At 51.2% G+C, this 26,322-nt stretch overlaps 1 protein-coding gene across 1 annotated transcript in view; it reads right to left on the bottom strand.

Annotated features, from left to right (window-relative positions):
* The window catches only part of COL23A1 (collagen type XXIII alpha 1 chain), a 301,597-nt gene that overhangs the window by 70,619 nt on the left and 204,656 nt on the right, over positions 1-26,322 (bottom strand).

Genomic DNA, 26,322 nt, shown 5'->3' with positions numbered 1-26,322 from the left:
CCCACTGCCCCCAGTGAGCAGACCTGGAGAGCCTGCCTGAACACTGTGCCATTCAGTGAGCAAATGAACAGAACCCCATCTCGGGGTTGGGGAGCGGGGTGCCAGGGGCGGGCGGGCCCCCACCTCCCATTCACAGAGGGCCACCGACATTCTTCCCAAAGGAGCTGAAGGTTCTGGACAGCCACAGTGGCCCCCCGACAGTGTTTAACAAAAACAAGAGGGAGGTGGTACTGTTTACTGAGTGTTTAGCTTCCCCTTGGCGTGCGTTTCAGTTCCATGGTCCTAACCCACGTGTTCCTCACATCAACCCTCGGAGGAAGGCGGTGATTATGTTCTCCATCTCATAGGTGGAGAAGCTGGGGCACAAAGGGATCAGCTGACCCCCTGCGGTCCTACAGCTGGTAGTGGGTGGGACCGTGCAGTGTGGACCCAGAGCACTGGCCTCTCAGCCCTGCCTTCGGCCTCCTGCGTGAGAAGCAGCTTGCGGAAAGTGACGGTTAGAAGAGTTGACAATTTTTATAACTACTTCTTGGCGTTAGTGACTGTTATTTACATATTTTTTAATATACCATGAACCACAAAATGGAAGGGGCCCAGAGATGGCTCTTAGAAGCCCATGAATTAGATACCTAAACAAAAGGCCACAGGCCGCCAGCACTGGGGCTGCCTCCAGCCTGCTTTTTTTTTTTTTTAAGTTTCAGAGTTATTTATTTGTTTATTTTTAGCTGAAGTACAGTCAGTTACAACGTGCCCATTCCTGGGGTACAGCACAATGTTTCGGTCAGACATATACGCACATATATTCCTTTTCATCTCCATGATAGGTTACTGCAAGGTATTGACTAGAGCTCCCTGTGCCGTACGGTAGGACCCTGTGTTTCGGCCCGCGTTGGGCACGCCCTCCCCACGCCCTCCCCAGGCCTTGACGTTCCAGGCTGGGTCCTCCCCCCGAGTCGGGAGCAGCTGTAAGAAAGCATTTCAGATGGGATCAAGGAGCCCAGACCACGGCTGACACCAGCCCCGAGAGCATCTCCCAGGGGCCCCGGCGGGAGGGGCTCAGGTGAGGGGGGTGCGGGGAGCCTAGGGGGCGGGCGGCTGAGCCGCGCTCGGCGTGCTGGGCACTTCTGCTGCATCTTTCATCCTGCCGGTAACTCTGAGGTGTGGCTGTGATTGGTCCACTGACAGAAAAGAAACTGAGGCCCAAGACGAGGTGACCTGTTCAAGTCAGAGCTCGTCGGGAGCCAGGAACTGGCCCGGGTTTGCCAGGGCTCTTGCGGCACCAGGGCCACCCTCCTACGTGCCTCCTTTTCGAAGAAACAGACTGTGATATAGACACCAGAGCTAAAAAGTGGAATGTTGCATCCAGAGGACCAGGAGAGACGCAGAACACTGCTAGAGGGGATGAGGGTTGGAACGTCATCTCTAGGTCAAGGTGATAAGGCTCAGGGAAGGGCTTTCAGTAAAGGGCTTCTGTGTCTTGCAGTAGACATTTCAAGGGATTCCTTGAGGGGTCCTCGTGAGCGACAGATGTAAGGAGTTGTAAGGCACATGGGTACCGCGTTGGGGCGGCCCAGTAACAGGTCACTTCTTGGGCTTGGCAGAGCCCCCTCCCTGCAGCTCTTGGCTCAGGCAGCTGAAGGGTGGGCTGAGCAAATCTGCATTAAGAGAGAAAGTCTTAAAAAGTCCACAAACAATAAATGCTGAAGAAGGTGTGGAGAAAAGGGAACCCTCCTACACTGTTGGTGGGAATGCAGTTTGGTGCAGCCACTATGGAAAACAGTATGGAGAGTCCTCAAAAAACTAAAAATAGACTTACCATATGATCCAGCAATTCCACTTCTGGGCATATATCCCAAGGGAACTCTAAATCGAAAAGATGTGTGCACCCCAATGTTCACAGCAGCACTATTTACAATAGCCAAGACATGGAAACAGCCTAAATGTCCATCAACAGATGACTAAATAAAGAAGCTGTTGTACATTTATACAATGGAATACTACGCAGCCATAAAAAAGAATAAAATCATGCCATTTGCAGCAACATGGATGGACTCGAATATTGCACACTAAGTGAAGTAAGCCAGAAAGAGAAAGAAAAATACCATATGATATGATTTATATGTGGAATCTACACAATGACATAAAAGAACTTATTTACAAAATAGAAACAGACTCACAGACATAGAAAACAAACTTATGGTTACCAGCAGGGAGAAAGGGTGGGGAGGGATAAATTGGGAGTTCAGGATTTGCAGATACTAACTACTACATACAAAATAGATAAACAAGTTCATACTGTAGAGCACAGGGAACCATATGCAATACCTTGTAGTAGCCTATAATGAACGAGAATATGAAAAGGAATATATGTGTATATGTATATATATATATATATATACACACACACACATAAATGAATCACTATGCTGTACACCAGAAGTTAACACAACACTGTAAATCAACTACACTTCAATTAAAAAAAAGAAAAAAGCATACTGTTTAGAATATTCTTTGCTAAAAAAAGAGTAAAAGCCCCTCAGAGGGACGAAGAGACCAGGGCCCTTCTCTCCCACACGGCTCCAGGCCGTGAATACATCTCTGAGGCCCCGATGGGCCAGCTGGCCTGGATTGGAAGGGGTGGGTGGGAAGGAGTCTAGAAAGGGGAGGACTTTCTTGGGCTCTTAAAAGGTGAAGGGAAGAGTCAGGTTAACCCGAATATGGAAGGAACTGGTGCCAGAGAGCTTGGGGTGGCTCTGTAGGGGCTCAGTCAGACCCAGATCTGTGCTGGTGCAAACTGGCTTCTCCCCAGAGCGTCTCATCTCCTGGGATCCTGTTTCCTGTCGGAAAACAGGCTACAGAGAGGCACAGAGAAACCAGTGCAGCCCAGAGACACAGAGTTCCCCACCTCTCCATCCACCCCAAAGCCTTGATCACTGACATGTGGGCCAGTGAATCCCCTCAAACTCCACGAAGGCCAGGATTTATTGCTTTCAGAGAATGAAATGCTTTTTATTTTTTTTAAACTTAAAAGCTATTTATGTGAGCTTTGATTTCCATGAGAATTCCTGCTAACCTGCATGTTAAAAACCCAGTCAGAAGGTCCTAGAAAAGAGCAAGTGAGGCCTTCAGAGCACACAGACCAGCATGGTGGTGGATGGGACTTAGGAAGTATTGACCCTCAGCTTGTCCCACCAGCTCCAAGGTGACCTGACCCTACGGGCCCTGGACCTTGGCATCCAGGGTCCTCAGGACAGGAGAACAGAGCTCTGCTGAGGGAGGGGCATGCCAGCCCCCAGCAGGGCCCAGGGTGCTTTCACTTCTGCATCCAGGAAATGTGGGGAGGAAGTGGGCACTAGCGTGACTAGCCCTCCCAGTGTGCTCAGGACTGAGGGGTCTCCTGGGCCTTTCGGTGTTAAAACTGGAACAGTCCCCGGTGGGCTGGATGGTCGGTCACTCCAGTGGGCAGCCTGTGAGGAAGGAGGCTCTCCACACTGCCCCATCTTCCACTGCTCCCCCTCACCCACCCCCCACCTCCACCTCCACCACAGGGCTTTCCTTCTGCTTCTCAAGCCTGCCGGGCCTGGTTCTACCTCAGGGCCTTTGCACCAGCTGTTCCCTCTGCCCGAGGCCCTCCTCACACCGTCTCTGCATGGCTAGCTCCTTGTTGAGCTTCCTGGGTGCCTTCACTGACCCCCTTCCCCTGGCAGCCACCAATCTCTTTTCTGTCTCTATGAATTTGCCCACTCTAGGGACCTCATATGAGTGGAATCATACAGTATTTATCCTTTGGTGTCTGGCTTATCCCAGTATAATGTCTTCACATTTCACCTATGTTGTAGCATTGCTATAGACTGATTGTTTATGTCCTCCCAGAATTCACATATCAAAATCCAGACTCTCAATGTGATGGTATTCGGAGGTGTGCCCCACCTCCTAATACCTTTGGGAGGTGCTGAGGTCATGTGGGTGGAGCCCTCGTGAATGGGATTAGTGCCCTTACAAAGGAGACCCTGGAGAGCTCCCTCATCCCTTCTGCCGTGTGAGGATACAAGACGATGGCTGTCTACGAACCGGAAGCAGGCTCTCACCAGACACCACCTCAGCTGGTGCCTTGATCTTGGACTTCCCGCTCTCTGGAACTGTGAGAAATAAGTATTTGCTATTTGAGGCACTCGGTCTATGGTATCTTTGTTAGAGCAGCCTGAAAAGACTAAAACAAGCACGCAGCACTTCAGTGCTCTTTACGGCTGAATAGCCTTCCATTGTATGCACAGACTGCATTTTGCTTATCCATTCTTCTGGTGATGGACGCTTGGGCTGTTTGCACCTTCCCTGGTGCTGCAGTGAATGCTGGTGTACCAGCAGCTCTCGGAGTCCCTCCTTGCTGGGTTGCATGGTGACTCTGTTTAGCTGGGCAGCGTTCTTTATTCCTAGCAGAAGAGGGACTCATCCTGTGCCTGACATCCCTCTGCATTCCCGGCCCTCTTGGGAGAAGCTGGCCTTATCTCTCTGGGATCAGGGGCCCTGCCCTGCCGGCCACCTTTCTGAGCAGCTCTGGAAGGGCATGAAGCTCACAAGGGTGATTTTGTCCCTTGTCCCTTTGTAAACAAGACAGACAGGAGCCCTACCATCACAAAGCCTGTGTTCTAAAGAGGAAAGATCGCATTTGCATCTTAGAAAGTCTGCTTTCACTGGCACAGCCCGGAGCAAGCCGTTTCCTGCCTTGGAGCTTCCGTCTCCTCACCTTTGGACTGGAGGTGGTGACCTCGGTTCTCAAGGTCGTTTGAGGTGAGCTAAGATAACACATGACCTTGAACCTCTCAGACCCTCAGCTTCCTAGGCCTCAAATGGGAATGTGAATACCTCATCTTCAGTCTGTCACTCAGGTTGTCATCCCTGAAACATCCACAGGACGCCCTGCAGGCACTGGGGACGCCGTGATGGACCAGGCCTGGGTCCCATATCCGGGTTCTGAGGCCCAGCGACTCCTGCCCCTTGAGGCGTTAACCACAACCCAGTGTGACATGCTGGGGACTGGCCTTGCCACCAGTGGGACCACCCCACAACATGCTCTCCCTGAAAGCTCAGGTGTCCTCACACCCTCACCGTGCCTGGAAACTGGCCTCTCCAGGAACTGCTTACCTGTCCCGGCCTCCCCACAGCTGTCTGGAGTGGAAGGAGGCTGGGCAGGGCGGAGGGTGGCTCCCTGGCTGGCTGGGGGTGGACCACGTCGGGTGCGTGTGGCACTGCCTGAGTGGGGAGGCACCGGTGGGCAGGGGCCTGCGGCCTGGGGCAGCTGTGTGCGGCCGTCAGCACTCCTAGGCTCACCTGGCCCCTGAGGCCCCTGCCTATGGGGACACTGGGGACTGCCTGGGGCCATCTCCCATCTATTCAGATGCCATAGCCTGGTCTCCAGACACAGGTGGCTCCTTTTGTTCCCTCCCTAGATCCTGTGCTGCTCCGGCTGGGGCTGGCCTCATCTGGAGGTGGCTGCTGAGTCAGGGACGGATGTGGGGGCACCTGGGAGTCCCTGCTGACAGCGGCTGCCCCTGTCTGCAGGCCCCAGGTCCTGCCTATGGCTAGAGGTCAGGCTTCTGCCATGGGGAGATGTCCCCATTGCTTCACGGTTCCCAGAGCTCTGGACGGGCGTCCTGGGATGCTGTGGGAGGCAAGGAAGGCAGCGTCGGCTTGTGGACCTGCCACGCGCCCGGCTTTGTGCTGGGAGCTCTATGGATGTTCGCTTGTCTACTCTGCTCAGCACCCCTGCCAGGGAGGTGGAACCTGCCTTGCCCTGCAAATGAGGCAGAAGAGGCTCAGAAAGAAGGGACTTGTCCCACATCACACACCTGGTGTGTGGAAGAGCGGGGATTCAAACCCTGCTATGCCAATTCCAAAGCATTTGTCTACTTCTTTTCTTTTCTTTTTTTTGTAAAGAGAAAGAACTGGGGGCTGCCTGGGACTCCTCCTCTCTACCCAGATGCCATCATCTGGCCAGAGGCCCCTGGATGTCCCCAGACACGAGCAGCTCCTTTCCCGTGCCCTAGGTCCTGTGCCACTCTCCAACGTGCTCAGGGCTGCTCGCCCCCCTACCCCAGTTTCAAAATCAGTGGGGCTGGGGTGACCCGAATATTTGCAGTTTTCCCAGGGGCTGTTGCTGCTGCTGGTCCAGGAAACACATTCAAGAATTGATTTCTTGTTTCTTTCTCTCCTTAAGTACTGTTTTTTTTTCTTACAAAAAGATTTCAAGCCTCATGTACTTTTCATGTTGCCTTCTGTGTGCTCAGCGGGTGGGAGGTTGGAGCCAAGTTGTGAGATTACGAAACCCAGGGACACCAGTTTTGAGATCATAAACCACCCGCAATAATTTCTACCACCACCACCACCGCTACCACCACCACCACCACTGCTGCCCTAGGACTTCTGCAGTGCACACTTAGAGTTTGCCGTCTGCCAGGTGTTCTGAGCTCTGTCATGTCAATCCTCCTATAATTTTCACAGCCACCTGACATCTCATTCTGTAGAGGAGGAAACTGGACTCAGAGTGGGCAAGTCTCTGGCTTGAGGTCACACAGCATCAGTGGCAAGGTGAGGATTCGACCAGGTGGTCTGGTGCCAGAGCTCATGCTCTGAGCCACAGGCTATTCTGCCTCAGGATTAGATGAGATGGGACAGAAGCCCCTCAGCAGTTCTAGTGGAAACGGGCTGGAAATGGCTGAAACCAAAGTCTTTACCGCCCCCACCCCCAGTTCTCCATCTGAATTCCCCATCTCTGGGAACAGCATCACCATCCACCCAGCAGCCCCCTGGAATGTGGGTGGATCCATCCCATCGACACTTCCTGGGCACCCGCTCCAATACAAGAGGTCAAAGGCCACTGGCTGACCGGGCCTCAGCCCTGTCCTGGCATTTTACGTGCATTACTGTGGACCAAACAGCAACCTCAGGCGGCGGGTCCCATTATCCCCATTTTACAGATGTAGAGCTGTGGCACCATGAGGTTGAGGAACACACCCCAAATCAGAGTCAGAAGAGAAGGAGCCAGAGCCTGCCCCTCCGTGTTCCCACCAAGTCCAGTCCCAGCATCCCTCCCTGGGTCGATGGTCACAGCCTCATCCTGGCGCCCTGTTTCCCCTCATTCTCTACCCCACAGTCAGCACGGTCCTTCTAAACCACACATCCTTACATGCCACTGCCTTTAAAGCCTTGCACAGGCCCCCCCGACCTTGGCCCGCAGCCTGAGCTCTTTGGCCAATGCCCTTCCGGGATGTCCGTCTTTGGCCTGCTCTGCCCACCCCCTGCTTGTCCCGGCCTGCCGTTTGCCAGAACACCTGGCCCCTGAGCTGGGCTGCTTGTGTCTCCAGTGTCCTTTCCCCCATTACTTGCCAGAGTAACTCCTACTCATCCTTCAAGACCCAGCTAACACGTGGGCCCTCCTCTGGGGAGCCTTCCCGGCTGCCCACTCCTGAGCTAGGGGCATTTACTTGCTTCAGGACTTGGTGCACTGGGATGGAACAGTCTGCCCATCTGTCTCTCCCTCTCTTAGACTGTGTGGCCCACAAAGTGGGGACCACATCCAAGTTGCCTTGGTCCTCCGAGAGCCTGGCCCTGGCTCAGGCCAAATCCAGGTAGACTGGACTAAGGTGGATGGCCACCAGTGGCCATGCAGAGAGACTCTGGACTCCAGGACGTCCACCAGTGGCTTGTCTCTGAGTCTGATCTTTGCTGGGCATTGGGAAAGGAGAGGATGGGATTTTTTTTTCTCCTTTATAGGCTGAGCACCTGCGCCTGACCCGCCTCCGCCCACCAGGGTGGGAAAATGCCCGCTGGCGAACCAAGGGCAAGCTGCCACGGTCTTTCTAGCCGGTGCTGTTGGAAACCACTGGGGACAGATCTAGCCCTAAGAAAACTGCTCTCAGCTGCTCTCCGGGGAGAGCCCTGGGCCCCAGATAATTAGCCGCATGTGTGTGGGAGACAGGCCCGTTTTTTTCCCAAGGATTTATGAGAAAGGGGAGTATTCTCATTGACCTCCCCTTCAGGAAGGGCCAGGACCCCTTGCCGAGCGCTCCATCAACAGCAGAGCACACATGCCTGCGGCGAGCCGCTTGCCATCAGCGCGCCCAGCATATGGTTCTCGTCTCGTACGCATTTTAGCCCTCGCTTTGGGGACTGTATGTGTTTCTGCGGGTCCCTAAACACAGCTCCGAATGGAGCACTTAGAACCTACCCTCATGAAAGCCGTCACTGCTCTTTCTAAACATACTTAGAAGTGGATTCAAAGTTTATTTACAGAAATTTTTTTTTTTTTTTAGTAGACAGAAAGAGTGTTTGTGAATTCTTTTTTCCAACCCCTCCCCCTGGGGACCTTGGGAAAAACTTCAGCTCACAGACCTGACACCCTCCGAGGAGGCCGTGAACGTGGGAACACAGGCCGTCTGTCCTCTCAGGCGCTTCTCCAGTTCTTCTTTGGTTTATTCACCTGTTATGATGTTTTTCTCTCCGTCTCACTTTCTCTTTCTCCCCTTCTACTCGTGTGCTCTCACCTCATCCACTCGTCCATGTATCCCTCTGTAGAAACACTACTCACTACAGAGTTTTGAGTGAATGAAAGACTATATTCATCCAGACTATCAAACATCCACCTAACATATTTACTCATCCATTCACCCAACAACAGATAATAGATATCAATCAATCTTTGTTCATTCATCCTTTTGTTCACTCATCCACCCATCCATCCACTCACCCATCCACCCATCCACTCATCCATCCATCTATCCACCCACTCATCCATCCATCCATCATCCATCCACTCATCCATCTATCCACCCATCCATCCACTCACTCACCCATCCATCTATCGATCCATCTGTCCATCCATTCGACATTAACCCACTCTGTGCCAGATCCTGGGGATTACATGTGGTTCTTGTTCTTGAGCAGCTCACAAGGAGCTGGGGGATGACAGACAAACAGCCAATTACAGCACAGTGTGGGAAATGATCTTAGAGAGATGTACAGGTGCTCCAGGGGCGTGGGGAAGGGGCATGGATGCCTGGGGACAGTTCTGGTACAGAAGGGGAGACAGAGCCATCCACAGAAGGAAAACCTGCCTGCCCTCCTTGTCTCCCAGAACCAATGGGGCAGCAGCTTGAGGTGAGTAGACTCAGCTCCTCTAAAGCCTGAAATTCCACCTCTGCCTTGCAAGCATTATCTGTCAGAAATAACCTTGACCGGGCTCCCTCAGATCTGTCACTCTCTAGTGGCCCCTACAGCAATCCTGCCTCTCCATTCTACAGAGGACAAACTGGGCTCAGGAGAGGGCAGATAATAAACAGGAGAGCGTCCATATCAGAGTTTGAAGTCTGGATGCTGGTCCCTGTCGCCTGCTGCCGCCGTTGTCCAGGGGTTGGCCCTCAGGACAGCACCAGCCGCTGGCCTATCTGCTCCCACTCTGAAGGCTTCCAGGGCACTCGGGACCTGGGCCTGACTGCTTGGAGTCAGGGCTCTCCCTGCACCCCAGTGTCCCAGAGCTAACCAGACATCCCTGGCAGATGAGTTGTGATCCCTCTCCGGGAAGCAGGGTGCTCACCGGACTTCCCCAAAACCCAGGTATTTCAGCTCCTCCCTTCTCCTGGCCCTGGGCCAAGGGAGCTGAGACCAAGGACCTTGCTTGCAGGCCCTGCCTGTTAAATTCCAGGCTCTGGAACCTGCAGAGAGTGGCCGTGGTTCTTTCTACAAGCACTGTGGGAGCTGGACTGACTGACCCTGCCCTGCCCGGGTGAGGATGGTAGGGCAGTCCATCAGTCCCCTCTGGCTGAGGGTTTCTCCATCATCACAGGGAGGGGCTGGGGTCATGTTTCATGCCTCCCTCTTTCACTCAATTACAAGTCCTGCCTCTGGTCTCCATAATCCCTGTCAAAGAGGCCCTGTCAGCCCCACTGCCTTCGACCGACTGCAGCAGCCTCCTCTGGGCCTCCCTTCCCCCAGGCTTGCTTCTCCCATCCAACCTCTTCCCTGGTCCCCCCATCCAAGGCTCCTTTCTAAACCTGGTTATGCCACTCTTCCCAAAGAGAACAAAATCAAAGCCCGTAGCCCCTTCCTTTAGCTCAGAAGCAGGATGGGTTCAAATCCTGCTCTCTCACATACTATCCACCTGAGCTTGGGTAACTCCATGGTGCTGGACCTCCGTTCCCCCATCTGTAAAATGGACATATGAATACCTTTCTCACAAAGCAATTTTTGTTAGAATTATGGCTGCCACGTAAAGTAAAGCCTTTTCCCAAAAGGAAGGAGTCACCTTTATATTCAAATCTTCAAGGAAGTCTTTCATTTTATGTGGAGCATGTTCAATTGATTTATTAAAAAAAATATAACAGCGAAGTACCGTTTGGTGAAGACACACAACCTAAACCAATCCTAATCAACATTAGGTCTGGATGCTGACAGAGGTAACCCAAGGGATCTATTTTAAAAAAAAGGATCCAGGTAGTTATGGATGGGAGATGGATGTATCCATTTATCTCTACTACTTCCAGAAACCTGAGCTCCAAGGGCAGAGAGGTCAGGAGAGGAAACATCAGTGATGACATTCAGGAAGCTGGGAAGTAGACAAATAAGAAATTACTGCCTGTGCAGAAACGGGACAGCCAACATTTTAAGGCAACAACGGGGAAACTTCAAGAGCAAACCAACCTGCAAGGCAGAACATCCAAAGTCTGGGAATTGGCGGGATCAGGTACCTAACGATCTGGAACCCAGACCAGGATCTCAAGCTGTGGTCCATGGGCCAAATCTTACTTCTATTTTTGTAAATAAAGCTTTATTAGGACACGGCTATGTCCATTTGTTCATGAACTGTCTATGGCAGCTTCTACGCGCCAAAGGCAGAGCTGAGTAGTTGCAATGGAGATGGTATTGGCCTCTGGTCTGGACAGTTGCCCTTCTTCCAACTGGGCACCAGCCTAGGGGTTTATTTTCCAGAAAGAGAAAAGCAGAGTCCCTAGCGCATGCAGGACACCAGGCACAGACGAGGGAGGAGTACCATTTGGTGAAAGTTCACACAGGGAATATGGAGGCCCACAGATCTCTTCTTCTCAACATGGCTCCCTTCCTTCGCTGCCAGGTGGGAGGCGGGAAGGTTCTTCCCAGGGAATCTGATGAGCTGAGGAGAAAGACCCAGCTGGCTCACGCCACTGCGGAGCCACACTGAAGCTCCACCTGTGTCTGCGAGCTGCCAGTCTGCTTTACAGCCTGCAGTCTGAAAAACAAGCCAAAGGTGCTGGACATTTCAGGGAGACTCTTATGTGAAAGAGAGAGGACAAAACAAATGGAGAAAAGTAACTCAGAGGAGACAGGCTTTCAAAAACAAAAAAACCTTTTTAAAACTCCATAATTAATACCCATGAAACAAGATCAGGATGCTATTAAGAGGGAATAGTCAGAGAATATTTGCACAAACATTCTTTCAGATTAAAAACGTGATAGCAAAGATTAAAATTCCATTAGAACTAGCGCTGTGAGAGAAAGTTTGAGGGAGGTCTCCGGGAGAGGAGAGCAAGACAAACTGATGCAGGTAACTGGAAAAAAGAGATAACAAAATCAGTCCAGGAAATCATGATCAGACCGAGGACTGTCCCCCCCTCCCTGCCCCTCCATGGGAAAAAAAAAAAAAACCTTCAGAAAGAGAGAACAGAGAAATTTGGAGGAGAAATTGTTTTAAAAATTCAAGAAATTTGGTTTTCTGAGAGTCCAGCTCAGTGGAAAAAAAAAACCAGGCCTTGCTAAGGCACTTCATATTGAAATTTCAGAGCACAGGGATTAAAGAGAAGATTCCAAAAATGTCCAAAGAGAAAATATAGCAGGTTTCATGCAAAGGGTTGAAAAAAAGGGAAGGCTTTGGACTTCTAATAGATAATGCCTAAAACTGAACTATCAAGAAGTTGCAGGATATTCATGTTATTTAGAGGAAGGTGATAATTACCAAGAAAACGCCCACTATTTGTCAGGTGCTGTACCAGGAACTGGGATAAAATGCGAGTAAGATACAGGACCTCCACTATCATTACAGACTAGCAGGGGAGACAGGCAGTGGCCCGATAATGTACCAAATTACAAACTGTTAAGTGCTATGAAGGAAAAGTACAGGGATCTCTTACAGAATGTGGCAGGTGAACGCGACCTGGTCTGGAAGGTCTGGGTTTCCCTGAGAAACCTATGCTTGAGACGAGGCCAGCCAGATGCCTGGAGCTAACTGGGCAGAGGGGAGGGTGTTCCAGGCAGGAGGAACCACAAGTGCAAAGGCTCTGCGGTGAGAGGAGGTGGCAGGGCCCCCACCCTCATCAGAATCACCTGAAGGGATCTCAGAACAGATGGCTGGTCTCACCCTCATGAGTCTCTGATTTAGTAAGTTTGGGGATTTGCGATTCAAATAATTCCCAGATGATTTTGATGCTGTTGGTCCAGAACCACAGTTTGAGAAGCCCTGACCTGAATGTCTGCAGAGCCCAATCGTTAAGGAATTTGTAGTTAATCTTTCAGGCCAGTGGTTCTCAAACAGAATAATCGGGGCACTGGTTGCAAATTTCCAGCTCCCTCTCCCTGCTCCTTGGGCTGCGCAGGGCCTGACAAGGTGTGCTGACTCGGATGCCCATGGTCCCAGAGGCCGCTGGAGGGCTGGGAGCCGGGAAACGGGCAGACGCCTCTGGCAGTAAAGCGGCAGGGAGGTGGCGGGCCTCACCAACCCAGGTCAGGGACTGGCGGCGGACGGGGCAGGACTGAGGGCTACCCAAAACTGAAGAGCCTGTAGGGTCCTGGCCAGCCCAGCGGCTCTTGCCTTGGGGGTCCTGGATCAGATTTCAGGTTCCTCAGCCAACGAGCACTGTCAGGCAGAAAGCCCTTCTCCAGGTGGCCAATTTCAGGTTTCAGGCGTCAGCTGGATTTTCTGCTCCGAGTCCCCTGCAACCTCCGAAAGTTCACTGCCAAATTGATTTCCAAATTTTGTAAGACAAATGTATTCCCAGGTGAAAACGTCTGTATCTGATTTCTTCTGCGGATGACCCAGCCAAGGTGGAAAGTTGCTGTGTTTGACTTTAGACTCCACCAGAGGCAGCTTCCGTTTCTCAGACAACTGACGAAGCCTCAGTTCCAACCGTATCCCATCAGATGGAGTGGGCCAGCCTTGGCCTCCCTAAGGCCCCAGCCCAGGCTCCTGCCAGCAAGGCAGAGTCGATCCCAGACCCTACAAAGTGCTCAAGCCTCCTCACTCCCCACTGGGAGAGGCCTGCTGTTTCTTGACCAGAATAAGAGCAAGCAAAAGTCCCAAAAGACCCCACACATAAGGCCCTTATCGGCCCTGCATCACGCCTGCCTCTCTGGGACCCTCCCCGGGCAGTCTCAGTCCGGCCACTTTTGGACACAGGATGGGGCTCAAATGAAAGGTAATTCACAGCTGCCCATGTGACATGGCCATTGGTAGAAAGTCCCAGGAACTGGGGCCCTGGGCTGGCTGTAGGCTTCTGGGGGACTCTTGGGACCTGTGTATTGTATTGGTGGTGGTGGGGGCTATGGGAGAAGGGCCTAGAGACTCTTGCCTTCCTGCCCATTTTCAAAGTCCCATGCCATTTATGAAGTACCATCTCCACCCCCCTATCCTGCCCCCAAACATACTGTATTTTTTATTTTTAAAATTTTTTTATTGATGTGTGGTTGATCTACAATGTTAGTTTCAGGTGTACAGGAAAGTGATTCAGGTGTACATATACATACATATATATATATATATATTTTCCAGATTCAATTCTATTATAAGCTATTACAAGAAACTGAACATAGTTCCCTGTGCTATACAGTAAGTCCTTGTTGTTTATTTATTTTATACATAGTGGTATGTATGTTAATCCCAGACTCCCAATTTATCCCTCTCCCACTATTTCCCCTTTGGTAACCATAGTTTGTTTTCTATGAGTCTGTTTTGGGGTTGTAAATAGAATTTGTATCTTTTTTTTTTTAGATTCCACATATAAGTGATACCACATGATATTTGTCTTTGTCTGATTTACTTCACTCAGTATGATAATCTCTAGGTCCATCCATGTTGCTGCGAATGGCATTAGTTCATTTTTTTTGTGGCTGAGTAGTGTTCCATTGCATATTTTCACCACATCTTTTTTATCCAGTCATCTGTCAATGGACCTTTAGGCTGCTTCTATGTCTTGGCTATTGTAATAGTGCTGCTGTGAACATTGGGGAGCATGTGTCTTTTTGAATTAGAGTTTTCTCTGGATGTATGCCCAGAAACGGAATTGCTGGATCATATGGTTACTCTATTTTCAGTTTTTTAAGGAAACTCCATACTGTTTTCCATGTTTCTCTGTGAGCTTTGACCTCCTTCGGTTTCTTCAATCCTCAGAGCAGCCCCATGCAGCAGTATTCCCGCCTTCTGTGTGACTCAGGGCACGGCCTTCTGCTCAAGGGCACCAGACCTCCCCCTGCACCCAGGTCGAGCCCCACCACCTTGCCCTGGCTACGCCACGTCGCCGGACCTGTCCCGTGGCTACATCTCTGACCTCACCGCAAGTGCCCGCGTCCTGGTTAACCACACAGACCTTCTTCCTGCTGGAATGTAAGCTCCCTGACAGGCTAGGGCCTGTCTATCTTATTTCCTAGTGCTTGGCGTCTGAACTGGAGCTCAGAAATATTATGCAAATGAACGGTGAAAACCAAGGTCCATGGAGAAGTGACTGGCCCCACATCACAAGCTGTCGCAGCTGGCACTGGCCTGGCTGTCACAGCGCCTTCCCTGCTGCTCCCTTTCCTGGGCTGAGGTACTGGCTTGGCCAGCCTGAGGTGGCTCTGTGTGGGCCGTGGACTCTGATGAATGTTTCCTGCTCCAAAGAACCTCCTGGAAGGCAGAGATGCTGCATCTGGGCTTATCCTGCAGAGACAGCTGCAGAGCCTAACCAGGTAGCCAGTGCAATAGTCTCAGGGGTTGGGGGAGAGGCTTTGAAGCCAAATAGACCGAGGCTGACTCCCAGCCTGGCCACTCACTGGGTGAGTGGCCCTGGGCAGGTCACCTAATGTCCCCGAGGCTCGGTTTCCTGGTCTATAAACCCGGAATCACCGGGCATTTACCTTCTCGGCTTGTGCAGCTTACGTGAGACCCCACAGGCCCGGCTCCTGGGGCCTACCAGGGGCTGAGGCAAGGAACTCACAATCCAGGTTGAGCCCCCAGGGCTGTCTGGGTAAATGACCCGCAGAGAATCAGTGGTCCTCAGAGCAGACGATGGTGCCACATTGGGCCGGGTCCTTCGGGGAGGGCTCTGAGGACAGAGACAGCCACTGTCAGGAGGGTAGGGTGGGCACACATGCCACAAGCCCAGGAGTGTGGACACATACACTTGGCTTCTCAAATTCAGGCAGAGCTGGGACACCTCCATGGTTTTTCATCTCTTAATCCCGTCTGTTATCAGCTGTTGGGAAATAGCCCAGCCCTGTCTCCAAGCTGGCAGAGGCTTCCTCTGAATTCCACGGAGAGAACAAAGGGTTTTGAAGGGGCAACACAGCTGCCCAGACTGGCAGCCCAGGCGGCTGGCTGGGAGGAGGGCACGGGAAAGCCGAGCAAAGACACTTGGCCAGGAGGCTGACCAGCTGGCCTGCCAGGGACCACTCCAGGCCCTGGGCATCGGGGGGCAGGAGGGGGGGTGTCTTCTCTTTGAGGAGTGCCCCTGTGTTTAGGAACTCAGGAGGCAGAGTTGGTGGTGTGGAGTTCCTGGCCAAGACCACCCCAGGATGCAAGGTGGGTGGCTGGGTCAGGTCCCCGCTGGGCGACCTCCCACACGCCATAGCTACCCCCTTCCCTGGAGCTTGGAGTGGTCCATGGTCATGTGTGGCTGTCCCAAACCTTCTGATCACCTCCTCACATTTGGATGCTTTCCCATAGTATAAACCCAAGTTTCCAACACGGATCACAGACTTCCCTGCTGTCTTGGGGCTAGGGGCAGGTGGGGTTCCAGGGCTCAGACACATCCGACTCGCTCAGAGCTGAGTTAGGCGGAGGCAGAGGCAGGGCTCAGGGCTGCCCATCTGCAGGTCGAGGCAGTGGGAGTCTAAGCCAGCAGCGCTGAGGAGGCCTCCCGATCTGGCGGGCGTGCCCCTGGTGGGCCGGTTCACTCCCAGAAGCTCCTCCTCCTAGGGCTTCATATCCCTTCGTAAGGAAACTCTTTTTCCTTTTTTCTTAAATTAGCTGGAGTGGGTCCTGTTGTCCGCAACCATGAATCCCTGGCAGAGTTTCAAACTCTCCTGCCTACCGGCGTGAGCAGGTTACACAGATAAAGGAAACAGGCTCATTTAGCAAAAATCACAAGACAGGCCTTTTTTGGGTCTAGATTTGATTTTTGACAGAGATGTGGTTAAAAGAAGGCTTTCTGACTGGTGTGAGGTGATACCTCATTGTAGTTTTGATTTGCATTTCTCTGATAATTAGTGATATTGAGCGTTTTTTCACGTGCTTTTTGATCATTTGTATGTCTTCCTTGGAGAATTGCTTGTTTAGGTCTTCTGCCCATTTTTGGATTGGGTTGTTTATTTTTTTCTTATTGAGTCGTATGAGCTGCTTATATATTCTGGAGATCAAGCCTTTGTTGGTTTCACTTGCAAAAATTTTCTCCCATTCCGCAGGTTTTCTTCTTGTTTTACTTCTGGTTTCCTTTGCTGTGCAGAAGCTTGTAAGTTTCATTAGGTCCCATTTGTTTATTCTGGCTTTTATTTCTTCTAGGAGAAAATTTTTGAGATGTATGTCAGATAATGTTTTGCCTATGTTTTCCTCTAGGAGGTTTATTGTATCTTGTCTTATGTTTAAGTCTTTAATCCATTTTGAGTTGATTTTTGTATATGGTGTAAGGGAGTGTTCTAGCTTCACTGTTTTACATGCTGCTGTCCAGTTTTCCCAACACCATTTGCTGAAGAGACTGTCTTTATTCCAATGTATATTCTTGCCTCCTTTGTTGAAGATCAGAATGGCCGTCATTCAAAAATCCACAAATGACAAATGCTGGAGAGGCTGTGGAGAAAGGGGAACCCTCCTACACTGCTGGTGGGAATGCAGTTTGGTGCAGCCACTATGGAAAACAGTGTGGAGATTCCTCAAAAGACTAGGAATAGACTTACCATATGACCCAGGAATCCCACTCCTGGGCTTGTATCCAGAAGGAACCCTACTTCAGGATGACACCTGCACCCCAATGTTCATAGCAGCACTATTTACAATAGCCAAAATATGGAAACAGCCTAAATGTCCATCAACAGGTGACTGGATAAAGAAGATGTGGTATATTTATACAATGGAATACTACTCAGCCATAAAAACTGACAACATAATGCCATTTGCAGCAACATGGATGCTCCTGGAGAATGTCATTCTAAGTGAAGTAAGCCAGAAAGAGAAAGAAAAATACCATATGAGATCGCTCATGTGTGGAATCTAAAAAACAAAAACAAAAACAAACAAACAAACAAAAACAAAGCATAAATACAGGACAGAAATAGACTCACAGACAGAGAATACAGACTTGTGGTTACCAGGGGGTTGGAGGGTGGGAAGGGATAGACTGGGATTTCAAAATTGTAGAATAGATAAACAAGATTACACTGTATAGCACAGGGAAATATACACAAAAAGTTATGATAACTCACAGAGAAAAAATGCGACAATGAGTGTGTATATGTCCATGAATGACTGAAAAATTGTGCTGAACACTGGAATTTGACACAACATTGTAAAATGATTATAAATCAATAAAAAATGTTAAAAAAAATTAAAAAAAAAAAGAAGGCTTTCTTTACTAGACAGAGATCTGGTTAAAAGAAGACTTTCTTTACTAGGAGAAAAGAGAGGGCAAGCCCCAGAGTAAATGGTGCCTGGTCATCAATTTCAGGGCAAGAGAGACAATAAGGAGTCGTGGGGACTGCGGCACACTGGAGATGACACACCCTGTCTAAAGGGGCAGCTACTATGTGGTTACGGAAGACTGTATCCCGATCTTTCCATTTTTCAAGAGAAACCAGAAATCAGGATTTTTGATGTGAAATGTCCTATATCTTCAATTATTTTGAAAACGCAAGGCTGAAAAACCCCAGAAGCTCAACACCTTAAATCTGGGTTTGGCCTGAGGTTGCCACTTTGTGCCCACAGCCTACAGGATCAAGTTCTAGCTCTTTACGACACATTTAAAGTTCTCTGCACAAACCCAGACTCATTTCCTCCTGCCTTCTCCTTTTCTCCCCTCCCCCACCTCTGCAGGCCCAGACCCCTTACCCTCTGCCCCTTTCCTTTCCTTATTCCCCAACCTAGCAAAATGCCTGTGCGTCCTCTAAGATCACCCCAATGGTCGATCCTTTGTGAAATGCATCCCCATCTCTTGGATTCCAGTATCCAGGTCTTGGGGCTCCCACAGTCCCCTCTATTATCCTTCCACCCTGCTTCTCACCCCGTGAGAACCACCAGAGCATCTGTGACCCCAGCCCAGTGCCAGGAGCACATCCCTCTTTGGAGAGTCTTGGCGGGAGACTGGCCCTCTGGGGAGGTGGGGTTCTCCCCGGGTCTCAGAGGGCATCCATCCTAGTGAAATGGGGTATGTTGGGTCCAGTTTAGGGAACCCTACATGGCGAGGGTAGACCTGCCTGCTTCTTCCTGCCTCAGTGACGTGGGGCTCTCCAAAACTCGGTGGGGACCATGAAAGGTAGCCAAAGGGCAGCTGGCCTCACTGTCCAATGAGTAAGCCCCGCTTCCGGATGTTGGAAACATCCACGCACCTTCAGGTAGAGGTTTTCCCTTTCTCCTTTGGGGAGGAGCTGGGCGAGCACTTGGTCTTGTCCGTGTCCTCCATTCCACGCCCCCAGGCTGCAGCCTCAGCCGGCTTGCCCCTTCTCCACCTCCCTCTCTAGCTGCAGGGTTCGCCTTCCTCCTGGCCTCCTGAGTGGGGTGGTGACTTGCTTCAGTTCACCCAGCTTGACCCAGGCTCACTTCACATCCGTTAAGCTCCTACTTGGCGCCTGAGTGGAAGCAGGCTCTCTCCCGGGGCCGTGCTCTTAACTACGACTTCTGACACCCAGAGCCCTCTGCACTCCCCACCCCAGAGGCAGCCGGACGGTACGGAGAGCGTCCACAGGGAAGTCAGACGGACCCACTCAGTATGAGCGCCCCCCGGGACAGTGACATCTCGGCTGCGCACTCTGAGCCAAATTTCTGTGACATTGGGAGGCGCAGGGAGATAAGAAAGGCCAATCAAGCATCCAGATGTGCCCCGGGCACAAAGGAGCTGTCCCCCAGCCCCAGCCTGTGCAACTCACACCCCGCAGCGTGGTGCAGCGGCTTAGGTCCACAGGCAGCGAGTCACGCAAAACCGTGCCGGGCTGAAGTCCTCCTGGGAGATCCTGAGGAAGGTGTCCTGCAGCATCTGGCCCCGTAAGAAGACAGGGCAGCAGACTGCTCCTCCCAGAGCTGGTGGCTCCCGCCTGTGCACCGACGCCAGATAAAATGGTCGCTTGTGTCTGGTGGAGACCATGTATTTAAGCCCTAGATGATTCCTTGGGACCATATGGAACAAACCCAACCACCCCTCACAAAGGCTCGTGATTGACGGGCAAAGCCACAAGCCAATTCTGCATCTCTAGGAGACGTGCGTTCCTCAACCCTCTGCGTCCCGGAAGCCTTCTTCTAGTCCTGCCCCATCTGATAGCATCCTTCCCTCTACACCAGGGTGCCTGGAACTGAGTCCTCAGGTCAAGCTTCAGACTGGAGCAGGATAATCCCCTCCCTTGTTGAAGATATTATGCTCCTGTTATCACAGCCTCAGATCCTGCCCTGACGTGCAGGCAGTCGAAGACATGATGAGTTTCTCACCCAAGCCTTTATGCTGCCCCTCTCCGGGACTCAGCTTGGCCATATGCACAGGGCTGCCCTGTTTCCGTCCAGCCGGTCTGGTAGGGGGTGGTATGAGCGGGAAGGCGTTGGCTGTGGGAGTCAGTCCCTAGGCGTCCCTGGTGTGCAGTGGGGAAGCATTCTCACTGACTCACAGCCAACTCCACATGTTTGGGGGAAGACAACAGGTATACGATTTAAATACCAAAGATATGCTCACTTATGCGCTGGAGTGAACATGAGCGGGGACGTGAGTCCGCCTGATCCTCAATGGGCCTCGGCTCCCACGGGCCTTGTGAGGGGTGAGAACCTCCAGCTGAGCTTCTGGAGTTTGGTGGCTAAGCACTTTCTAGTACTCGAAGGCTCCTGCACGCAAGCCCAAGCTGGTTTTCTTCCCTCTCCCAGCGCTGGAGCAAACACCAGCTCTGCGGGGTTCTAGAGAGAGGGCGCATCTGGCATCTTCTGGGTGACCTGAGGGATTTTCAGGAGCAATATGAACTATGCAAGATTTTTTTTTTGACTTCTGTAATCACTTCAGAATAAAAATCCCATCTAAAATGTGACTTTGTAAAATGACAAACGAACTTTTATAAAACAGAAACAGACTCACAGACATAGTAAACAATCTTATGGTTACCAGGGGGAAAGGGGTGGGAAGGGACGCACTGGGAGTTCAATATTTGCAAATATTAATTAGTGTATATAAAATAGATAAACAACAAGTTTCTACTGCATAGCGCAGGGAATTGTATTCAATATCTTATAGTAACCTAGAATGAAAAAGAATGTGAAAACGAATATATGTATGGCAGCAACATTATTCTGTACATCAGAAATTGACATATTGTAACAACTGACTATACTTCAATTAAAAAACAAAGTTAAACCTGCTGTCTCATTGCATTACGTGTTCACTTGCTGAAGTCTGGATGGAGCGAAGCTGCCAAACCCTGCAGGTAGCCCCAGGTGCTTCAGCCAGTGGGACCCAGGAAATGGAGTATCACTTAACCTAGAGCAATGATCTGTGCCTCTGCCCAGGGCACCTGGAGACGTGGAGGGAGCCCCGTGCCCCTGCTCAGACTGCCCCTGCCAAGCTGGACAGACCTGGCTGGCACGGCCAAGAACACAGAGGAGACATGGTGCATCCTGCGAGGCTACCTGCACACCAGTGGAGACCAGGATGGGTGAGACCAGGAGAAACAGGCTCAGGGGAACAAGCACAGGAGAGATGGTTTGGCCCAGGGAAAAGAGTGCTTGCTGCTAGAGATTCTACAAAGTGAGCTGTCACCTGACAGGAGGGCGCTCTTCATCCCAGACCTGCCAGAGCTCCAGGTGAGAGACGCTGTTCTCAGTGCAAATGTTTCTTCGTTTCGGGTCATGGGGGAAGCAGAGTGATACCCAGCAGCCCTCAGCCAAAGCTGCTCAGCAAAGAAGTCAGAGAACCTCCACCTGGACAGTCCCCTGCCAATCGAAGAGCCCTGCTGATGGAGTCCGCAGGACAGAGGTGCATCCCCATGGCCACCCGTGTCCTGTTGTGTGACCTTTGACGGGCCCTTCACCCCCCAGTGCTGCAGACGCCTTGTCCACAAAGCAGGACCTACTACGAGAGGCTGATGTGAGTGACAAGGAGAAAACCCACACACAGAACCAGCACGTGGAGGGGATGGAGCGGGCTCTTGGGAACACTGATTTATTTTAATAAAAAGTTGGCTGTGATATGCCAGTAATTCTCAATTCATTCTTTTGCAAGCCCCCCTTTCTATTTATATGTATTCCTATTAAATAAGAAGCCAGACTTAATGTATGACATAGAGGCTGTCAGTAGTACTTGTAGGCGGAAATGATTAAAACAGAGGAGAATAATAGAGACAGATTCCAGGCTTAAAGAAAGATGAAAGCTCTCAGATTGCAAAGGGCCCCAGAACACCAGATAGAGTTAAGAAGGAATCCCTATCTCGCATGACTGGGAAATGATGCTGTAAACCCGAAATTGACACAATGTAACTGACTATACTTCAGTTAAAAAAAAAAAAGAAGAAAGAACCCCTATCTCAACATGTAACAGTGAAACTGAAGACTCTCAGAGACAGAGAGGTCAAAAAGTCTCGGGAGAGCAGAGCCTGCGATAAAGGAGCCAGATGCAGATCGACACCACTGCTACCGGCAGCAGCGCTGCCTGCAAGACGATAAGGTAGCAGTCGTTTTGAGAACTAATGTGAGGATTGAGGCTCTAAGTCCTGAACTTTGAACTTTGACTTTTACATCCAGTCAACTTGCATCCGCCTGCGAGGAGACGACCAGGACATTCTCACACGCAGAAGGCCCTAGACGGTCTGCCACACAGAGACCCACGTGGGAAACCGTCCTGGAGAAATAATTCAGACAAGAGAAGAGACAAACCCAGGAGATGCCCCGAGACACACGATCCAGGGGTGGTCAGATTCCCAAGTGCCCCCTTCCCTGTCCTAATTAGCTAAGACCGAGAAAAAAGAGAGAGACGGCACATCCCTAATAACATGATGGGAACCGGGCGAAGGGGACCCCAGGGACGCGAGGGCATGGTGCAGTTCCTGCCTGGACAGGAGCACGTACAGATAACAACTTTATTTATAAAAAGAAAGGATGAACAAAGCAACACAGGAAAAGCAGAGACAAGCTGGAGCCATAAACTTCTCAGTAAAAAGGCTGAGACAGTTGATTGGATAAAACACAAAATCCAGTTAAGGCTTTTTACAGGACAGACAACGAAGCCATAAATCAAAGTAATGAAGAGGCGAAGGGGGTGCGGACGGGGCAGATGTGACATTTCTTGGAGCTGGATGTGGACCATGGGGTTTCAGTCCGCGACTCCTGTCTATCTTGGCACGTCTGAATTTTTTCCATCACAAAATGCTTTTCTCCTAAAAGCGTGTTTTTGACCAAGATTTCTCTCTTTTCCGAAAGTCCAAGACAGCTGTAAATTGCTCATTTTTACATGGGGCCCATCGCCTGAACGTTCAGAAATGGTTAAATAGAAACGAGTTTCGAGGACTTGGTACGACTGGGGGATGAGAGAACATGCACATTGCCTCCGGAAATGGCCCAATCTTCTCTTTAGAAAGATCATTATAAAGTGTCAGAGATGAAAGGAAAATTGTGTTTAAGTTGATCTTTTAAAATTAAACATAAATATCTACGTACATTTAAAGATCATACATATATGCCTATTTCCATTTACGGACCCTCACACGAGCCGCCAAATGGGAACCCGGAGGCTGTCAACAAGATCGCCAGTAATAGTTGCCTCTAGGGGGTAGATCACATAAGGGGCCTTTTTATTATTTCCCTTCCCCCGTGAAAAGATCATGTGTCCCGAGCTGCGTTTGTGCAGTAACAGCTAACGTGTTTTCCCGTCATTATTAATCAGAGCCACACGCAGCGGCGGGTCAGCACCTCTGACGGCTGTAGACAGGCAGACTTCCACGCGGGCGGATAGCGCTCCAGCTGAAAGCCAAGACACCGAGGGTCGGGCGGGCCTGAGAGGCCCACCCCTCGCCAGGTATGATTTTTCATCCATTTTTGAAATAGCAAAAATCATTGGTGGCTCCCATTACAACCTTTGGGGATCTGAGAAGGGGCCATAAGTCCACCCGCAGTGGGTGGTGGCCCTGCTCACGTCCCCTCTTGCTCCTCTGTGGCCTCGCTGTCCACTGGGGGCACTTGTAGCAGCACCACCCAGAGAGGTTTCTGTGACGATGGACACGTTTGCCGAGCCGTCCCACGTGGAAGCCGAAAGCCACATGTTGGCTATTGAATAGCTGAAATGTGACCAGCCCAGCGCAAGAACTGAATTTTTTTTAAAGTTAATTTGTTTTAATGTGCCACTGCTGACTTTTTTTGGGGGGGGTAATTAGGTTTATATATATATATATATTTTTTAAACGGAGGTACTGGGGATTGGACCCAGAACCTTGTGCATACTAAGCATGCGCTCTACCACTGAGCTGTACCCCCCGGAACTTTTAATTTCACTGAACTTTTGTTTTTGAGTTTTTATAATTTTATTTTGTTGTTTTCCCAGTAATTTCACTGAACATTAATTTGAATTTAAGCAGCCATGGGTGAACCTTGGAAACATGATGCTAAGTGAAAGTAGCCAGGCAGAAATTAAGGTGTGTATGTATGATTCCAACTACATGAAATGTCCAGAACAGGACTCTGGCTTCACAAAGACAGAAAGTAGATGAGTGGCTGCTGGATGTGGGCAGAAGTGGGGACTGGAAGTGACTGCCATGGTTTCTCTTTGTGGCGATGGAAGTGTCCTGGAATCAGGCAGTGGACATGATTGCAAGCACTGTGAATACATGAAAAACCACTGGACTGCACACTTGAAAGTGGTGAATTGTATGTTGTGGGAATTATTTCTCAATTTTAAAATACGGGAAAAAAAATGAAATAGACACAGGGGCTACTGGCTACCGTATTGGACAGCAGAGCTCTAGAGGCTTTTAGAGGGGTCCAGGTCTTTGATCTTCCCCCCTGCTCCAAATTCATGTCTCCTGGTCGCAGTGGTGCCCCTCAGGGGACTTCCCTGCCCTCCAGGGGCTCCTCACAGCCTCTGCTCCCCCCACAGCCCTTGGCTCCCGCCCCAGCTCCAGCCGCACTTGACCCCCGATCATACCCCTGGGCTCCTCAGCTGCTGCCCTTGGCCTGGGGGGCTCCTCCCACCAGCTGTGCCTCACCTTCAAGTCTCCTGCAGGGACACCTGCTCCTGCCACACTTCTACGCGATGACCCTCAGGTACTGTCATCTGCCACGTTCTTCTTATTTTGCTCAAAACACCCCCCGATGTTATTTTCCCCTTTGAGCTTACTGAGGAGAGGAGAGAGGGCCAGGAAGTCACCCCAAACTGGCCCTGGCTGGGTCAAGGCCCTCTCTGACTCCCCCACACCAGACCCCCTCCTCATCGCAGCCCTGGTCACACTGCTTCCTGACTGAAGCCCCTCCCCCATCAGGAGAGGGCTGGTTGGTGTGTGGCCTCAGCGCACCTCACAGGCTGGACCAGGTGGGCATCGGCTCAGATTTGCTGCCGGACAATGGACAGCGGTGATGACATCGACACGGCTGGTAAACGGTTCACAAGGTGCCTTCACGCCCATTCGTTACTTGGCTCCTGGGCTGAGCTCTCTGCCTGGATGCAGTGCATTCTGCCCTGAGAGGGGAGGGAGGGTCTGCAGGGCCTCTTGCCAGGACCAGCCCTCATGGATGCCTGATGTCTCCCTAAGCCTAATTTGGGGAGGGGATTCCTAAGGTCCTGGGTCCAACTTGCCACCTGCTCCAAATCCAGCATTTCCCATCTGAGACCCCGAGCATGCATTCCCTGCACAGGGCCGGGTTTGGGGGCCATGGGGCCCACTGACTGCTGGCGGGAGGCCCGACTCCCCACTACAGAGGGTCAGCCTCCCCTGTCGGCTCGGGCGCGACAGGCTGACCCTCCAATCCCACCTGAATCCAAGCAGGGAGAGGGACTGAGCGCGTGTGAAAAGGCGCTTCACGAACCACACAGAAGGCGGCATTGTTTCCCTGTGTCTTGTCAGGCAAAGTCTGGAAGGGATTCTTGGCAGGAGCTCTGATGAGGCCTTACCAAATTCTCAGCACAGCAAGGACCCGGGTGATTGATGTGGAGAAAAACATTTTCACCAGCCCCCTCATCTGGTTTGTATTAAGAGATTTCCATGCCTGGGTTTTTTTCCCAAGGTAAAAACACACGATGAGTTGGGAGCAAAGAAACAACAGAGGGGACAGGCCGCTGGGAGTGGGGGGATCTGGGGGGAGCCCAGACTGAAAGATGTGACCGAGGTAGAGGGAAGCCCCTTGCCCTTTAGGGCTGGTGGGCAACAGAGCCCAGCGGGCGGGTAACCAGCGATGACGGAGACGCTGGGACTGGCTTCCTTTCTCACTTTATTAAAGTCACAATGGATTTGGCAGCAAAAAAAAAAAAAAAAAAAAAAGTGGTCCCTGGCAGCCCTTACCCCATGGCAGTGCCATCCCAGCCCCTCACCCCACGCCTGGCTGCCCCGTCCCCTCCTCTTGCTGCCTTATCTTCCTCCCCAGCACTGTCAGCATCAGATGTAACTGGAGGCTGTGTTTTGTTTGTTTTCTGTCTCCCTGCTGTAGCAAGCAAGCCCCACAAGGACATGGGACTGTTGATGGCAGGAATGAATGAATGACCTGCTCCTCCTCCTGCCTTCCCGGCCCCTACCTGGGCCCCGGGCTCCTCCTCACTTGGGTAGGGTGTCTGTGTGGCTCCAGTCTCACTGGTTTGGAGGACGCAGCCCCTTGCAGTGGCCCTGATGGGGGTGAGCCTCTGGCTTCCCCCTGGGTTCTTCTCTCCCTCTTGGGGTTGGAGAGGGTGGGTGGAGTTGGGA

This window comes from Camelus ferus, chromosome 22 (assembly GCF_009834535.1).
Source record: "Camelus ferus isolate YT-003-E chromosome 22, BCGSAC_Cfer_1.0, whole genome shotgun sequence".
NCBI lineage: Eukaryota > Metazoa > Chordata > Mammalia > Artiodactyla > Camelidae > Camelus > Camelus ferus.
This window is presented reverse-complemented; position numbering and strand designations above follow the sequence as displayed.